At 43.0% G+C, this 6,021-nt stretch overlaps 1 pseudogene; it reads left to right on the top strand.

Annotated features, from left to right (window-relative positions):
- Window positions 1-370: 370 nt before the first annotated feature.
- LOC110336018 lies at window positions 371-788 on the top strand (annotated as a pseudogene).
- Window positions 789-6,021: the final 5,233 nt, after the last annotated feature.

Raw genomic sequence — 6,021 nt, 5'->3', positions numbered from 1 at the left:
GAGGAGAGGAGAGGACCTTGTTTGCCAAATTGATGCTGTGTTTTCTGGCAAGATCCCGTGTCCTGAGAAGATTAAATTCTTCTACCTGAAAGCCAGCATGTAGGATAGCACACCTTCCCAATCTGCCCTTCCTGGAGTGATAGGCAGGGACCCAAAGAACCTGTCAGAGCACTGGAGTCCTGGTATGAAAAACCCGCGTGCATTGTGGCTACTGCTGCTGAGTCCTTTAGGTGGGTGACCAGGGAGGAGGAATTCCAGAGCTGACCTCATCTTTGTGTTGGACCCTGAAGACTCCCTGGGACCTATGGATGCAGGGTGGCGGCCACCCTGGCTGAGCTCACTGAGGGTAAACCCGTGAGACCTGTCCTGCATGGTGGTGGTCTGGAACCGCAGCCCGCGTGTGCAATGCAGCCCCTGTGGCTCGACTTTCACGGTGAATCACAGCCTTTCCAGATGCTGCTGCTGTGCACCAGCCTCCGCGCATCAACAGCTACCGAGGTCAGCCATGGCTCTTCAGGGATGCAAGGACGAAGGACAGACTCCTGGTTAACCGAACTGAGTTATTTGTGCCATCGCTCAACGTTGATGAGCAGCCTGCTCTGGCCGACATCACTCTGCAGGTATACTTGCTGAAAGAGAGGTGCCTTCAGGTTGTGCAAAGCCTGGTCAGCCCCGAGAACTACAGGGGACAGAATATTGTCTCGTCACTCTATGAAGATTTGGAAGACTATCCCAACGTGAGGAAAGACCTGGAACGGATTAGCCAAGAAAACATTGAAAATATGTGATTACTAGAAAGGGCAGTCAAAGAAAACCACTGAAGAACTTCTGATGGTATTGATGAGCCTTGATCTAGATATGGAACTGGCCACTTATTCTTTTAAAATAGTATTTCATCCTTGTAGTTAAAAGGAAAGCTACCTGGAGACTGGAGGGTAGCTCAGTGGTAGAGCATTTGCTAGCCAATGCAAAGTTTTCTGCTCAATAATTTTAACAGTAATGGCATCACAAAATGCCACTTAATATATGTACTTTCTATTAGCGTCAGGAGAAAGGTTGCATTTTTTGCCTCCTAGTAACTCAGAGAAATTTGAGTGTAGGATATTTGTATAAGTGAATATGAAATTTAGTGTATTCAGTAGAAAGTAGTCACATCTCAATAGATGCATTGTGGTAGCAACCTACCCCTCTCCCCTTCTTTGGAAAGACCAACGCCCTGGATGTAGAAATGAACATTTATTTCTGAGGCCCAAGCCCCTATTAGATCAGAAGTCTTCAGTTAGTGGTTTTAGTGAACAAGCAGTGGATACTTAAATAGACAGTCTTAGGATGGTGAGCCTCTTGGGTTTGGAAGGGGAAGAAGCTAATGTAAAATGCACTAAGCATTTATAATCCTACTTGTAATTAATGGAATTTCATCACATTTCCTTACACCTGCTACAACTGTTCCTTAACACACCAAAGAAATAGTGTAGAGATTCTACAATCTAAGAAAATATGAACATCCCAGTTATACACTCAGACTGTTAAAACGACTATTTGGTATGACTGTGGATCATACCCGAAACATCCACTATGATATGGATGTTTCATTTCCTAAAACTGATGGCTGACAGGCAGAATAATTGCCTGTATCAAATGAGAGTTAGACAGATGTCTACATTTACACAAGTGTATACACACACATGAGCAATGTGGACATTTGTAGAAATCAGAGAACTGGAACAATGCTAGATGCTGGGTAGAGGGAAACAATGTGACTCTGGTTATCCCTGCTAAGAAAAGGAGTGGGTGACTTTGTGACTTATTCTAGTAATTCTATTGCTGTCACACTTTCTCCAGAGAGTGGCCTGCCCCTTCTATCATAATTACTAGCTAACTATCTGTGGGCTGTGGAATCCCTGGGTCTCAGCTGAATTAATGAGATGTTTCTCTCTATAGGATAGGAGTCCTGGGATCTGGGATCCCTCTCTACTGCATACCTAATGTCAGGCTTTCCACCAGCAGGAACACTGAAGCAGATGCTAATGTCTTTACAGATTGTTTGCCAAAACCTTGCTAGTTAAGAGATGCCTCTTCCCCACTTGGCCTCGTTTTAGCTCTTAGAAAAGGCAGCAGACTGTGGTTGGTGAAGTGGTCAGTTCATCTGTGTTTACACATGAACTCTGGTGCTTACCACTATATTGCAGTAACCTAGAAAATTAAACTTCCTTGGTTAACATGCCATGTCAAAAGGAAGATACTCATATGATGTAGGGCAGTAAGGACAATGCTAACAGGTTGCCTGGAGGGATTTAGAGTCCTCATGTAGTATTTGCTCTGTTTATTAGTACAAACACTCCTGGCAAGGTGGATTCTAGGTAATCATAATTTAAAAGCTCATAAAAACCTGATAATTTAAGAATCAAGTAAGGTACCTCTCACAACAACACAGGGTGTGTTCTTTAAAAAGAGTCTGGCTGCAAAGCTGAATGATCCTATTTCAATCAGAGATCTAGCGGTCCCTTCAGAGACCATCCTTCTTTCTTAGTTTGAGTTTTCTTCTTGATGTCCATGAAGAAAAGAGGCACAATTAAAAATTTTATCATGGATACTTGCTGGCAACCAAAATACTCCTCCAGTTGAGGGTAAGTAGAGAGTTAGTCTTTCTCTCATATCAGTTTACATGTGTCATAAATAATAGACCCACGCATAGGGAATTAAAGGGGGTGAGGGGTTTTTATCTGTTTGCTTTGGGTGTTCCATTACTTTGGGGGTTGTTTTTTGTTGATTTTGCTTTTGAAGAACATGTACCCCAGGCTGGCGCCTAACACAAACACCACATGCTGCCGCCTCTTGAGCACCAAGATTCCAGGTACTAAGCACTAATACAAAACAGTAACTTACCAGCTGCTGATCTGATGGCCTCACTCGCTTGGATTTTGGACAGGAAAAATGCCACAGTCTGTCATAGCTCTTTCTGTACTCCCCCAGGTGTGGGAAATTTTCTCTCCCACTATCTTGGTTCCCAACATTTGTCATGTGGGCAACCTTAGAAGCCTTACTTGCCCTAAGACTGTTCACTGTATCAATTCATGGTAAAATTGATAAGATCTTTGCAGGGCTGATATGGAAACCAGATGTTCAGGGAGCTGTTTGCCATACCCGGCACATAGGAAACACTCCATAATTGGAAAGTGCTAGAAGCAAAAGCAAGGAACGATTACCAGACCTTCAGCAACCACTTTAGGTGACGAGTCCTCTCTTGTAGTAGTACCAGAAGCAGAAAAATTCACAGACAAATAAATGCATGATTTAGAATGATGGAAACTAGGAAAAACAATGGTAAGAATAATTTATCAAAAGACAGAATAAGGTGACTCCACTAAAGAAGATAAACTCTAAAGAGATCCAGAAATAAGGTAGAAAAAAGAAGTGAGTGACCTTCCATGGGAAGGGCCAAGTTAGAGACAGGGCCAGTAAGAACAATATTCAAATGGAGATGGGTGTCACTAAGATCAGATACTAAAATCTGTATATATAAAGAAAGCAAATGAGGATTAGCTGCTGTCCCAGGATTTATTTGGGATAATGAAGTAGTTGGTTCTGGTCTGGTCATTTGACTGGTAAGGGCCCTTTTAAAACAATGAATTCATATGGGAGACAGCTCAGCTGTAATGTGCTTTGTGTGCTGCGTGCTCATGAAAACTAGAACTGAGAGCCCAACACGCATGTAAAGAGCCAAGAGCAATGTTCATACGTATTAATCCAGCATGAGAAGGCAGGAACAGAAGGAGCCTTGGGGCTTAATGGCAAGCAAGCCTAGCCAAATTACTGTGCTCAAAAATAGAAAGAAAGAAAAGAAAAAGAAAAAGAAAACAAGATAGACTGCAACTGAGAAAGACACTGGACATCAACCTCTAGCCTCCCACAGGGTTCCACATACACGTGTCCATGAGAACACACACACACAGAGAGACACACACACACACAAATTACATACTTTCAGAGGATAAGTTTTACATTCTATGAAGTACATCTCAAAAAAGAAAACCGTTGTGTATGCTGTAATTCCCACACTTCTGCAGTGCAGACTGGAGAATCAGGAGTTTAAAGCCAGTCTTTACTACATAGTGGGTTTGAGGCCAACCTGGGCTACATGAAACCCTGACCTCAAAGGGGAAAAAATAAATGGGGCCAGCAAGAGGAAGTGGTTAAAGTGTGTCTATCAATCCCGATAACATGCCTTTAATACCATGGACCGTCTTGATAGAATTAAAGCAATTCCCACAATTTGTCCTCTGACCTCCACACATATACTGTCACACACACACACACACACACACACACACACATACACAAATGCAATGTATATTAATGAGGTTCATTTATTTTATAACATGTATATTAGTATTTTACCTGCATGTGTGTATGGAACTACATGGCTTGGTATAAGCCACCACATGGATAATGGGAACTGGCCTAGGGTCCTCTGCAAGAAATGCACATGCCCTTAACAATGGGGCCATCTCTCCAGCCCCCATATTTCCCCCAAATATGCCCTTCATCATATGAATTCTTTACCTTCATTCACCCCATACAACCCGCATGGCTGATATTTATATCTGTGTCTTTTAATAATGCAGCTGTGAGCCGCAGTGATTTTAACAAGCCACTCTAACCTCCTGCCTGATAACTTCTCACGAGGACTGAGTGACTGGACCAATGCTACTTCCTAACCAGGGCAGCTGTTTAGTTAGATGATGAAAGAAGCCAAGACAAGAGAAATAGTCTGAGAAATGTATTATTGGAGAGGAAGGGGGGAGAGGGAGAGGAGGAGGGAGGGAGGGAAGGAGAGAGAGAGAGAGATGAGAGGACAAGGACTTATGTTTGTAATGTTGAGAGGTAGTTCCATCTTTGAGGATGTAAAATAGGAAGCCAGAGAGGGGCACACAGGACCCTCTCAGATATGTGGAATGTCAGTTTTACAACCTTAACCTGGGTACTGGATGCATCAGAGGTTGAACTTATTATTTATGATGTACATATTTGTTTTGTTTATACTTTGATTTGAATATAAAATAATAAAAATGAGAAATATCCTGCAGGAGGCAAAACAAGTTGGGAAGAAATGAAAGCAGAAGGTTCTGGAAAAAATGATGGGACAGCGAGTGGGGAATTGTAACTCAATGTTCTTCCATCTTAGGTCACTTCTGGCAGAGCCACACACACCCGTTGCCTTCCTGTCCTCTGACTGAGCAGAGGACCCTGTGTCAGTTTCCAGAGCAGCTGCAGCCTCCCTCTTCTCTCACTGAGCTGACCTGGTATGCTCCAATATTTGCAGTCACTTCAGTGATTGAGTTTTCCAGATAAAATTTCCCCCAAATATGCCCTTCATCTTAGGAATTCTTTATCTTCATTCACCCCATACAACGCAGGGCTGACATTTATATCTGTTTCTTTTAATAATGCAACTGTGAGACACAGTGATTTTTTTTTAGCCAGTTTCTTTTTTTATTAGATATTTTCTTTCTTTACATTTCAAATGCTATTCCCAAAGCCCCTTATGCACCCCCTGTGCTGCTCCCCAACCCACCCGCTCCCACTTCCTGGCCCTGGCATTCCCCTAGGACATGATTTTCACAATACCAAGGGCTTCTCCTCCCATTGATAGCTGACTAGGCCATCTTCTGCTACATATGCATCTAGAGACACGAGCTCTAGGGGTACTGATTAGTTAATATTGTTGTTCCACCTATAGGGTTGCAGCCCTCTTCAGCTCCTTGGGTACTTTCTCTAGCTCCTCCATTGGGAGCCCTGTGTTCCATCCAGTAGATGACTGTGAAAATCCACTTCTGTATTTGCTATGCACTGGCATAGCCTCACAGGAGACTGCTATATCAGGGTCCTTTCAGCTCAATCTTGCTGGCATGTGCAATAGTTCTGGGTTTGGTGGCAGATTATGGGATGGATCCCCAGGTGGATCTCTGGATGGTACATTCTTTCAACTTAGCTCCAAAGTTTTTCTCTGTAACTCCTTCC

This window comes from Mus pahari, chromosome 18 (genome assembly GCF_900095145.1).
Source record: "Mus pahari chromosome 18, PAHARI_EIJ_v1.1, whole genome shotgun sequence".
Taxonomy (NCBI): Eukaryota; Metazoa; Chordata; class Mammalia; order Rodentia; family Muridae; genus Mus; species Mus pahari.
This window is presented reverse-complemented; position numbering and strand designations above follow the sequence as displayed.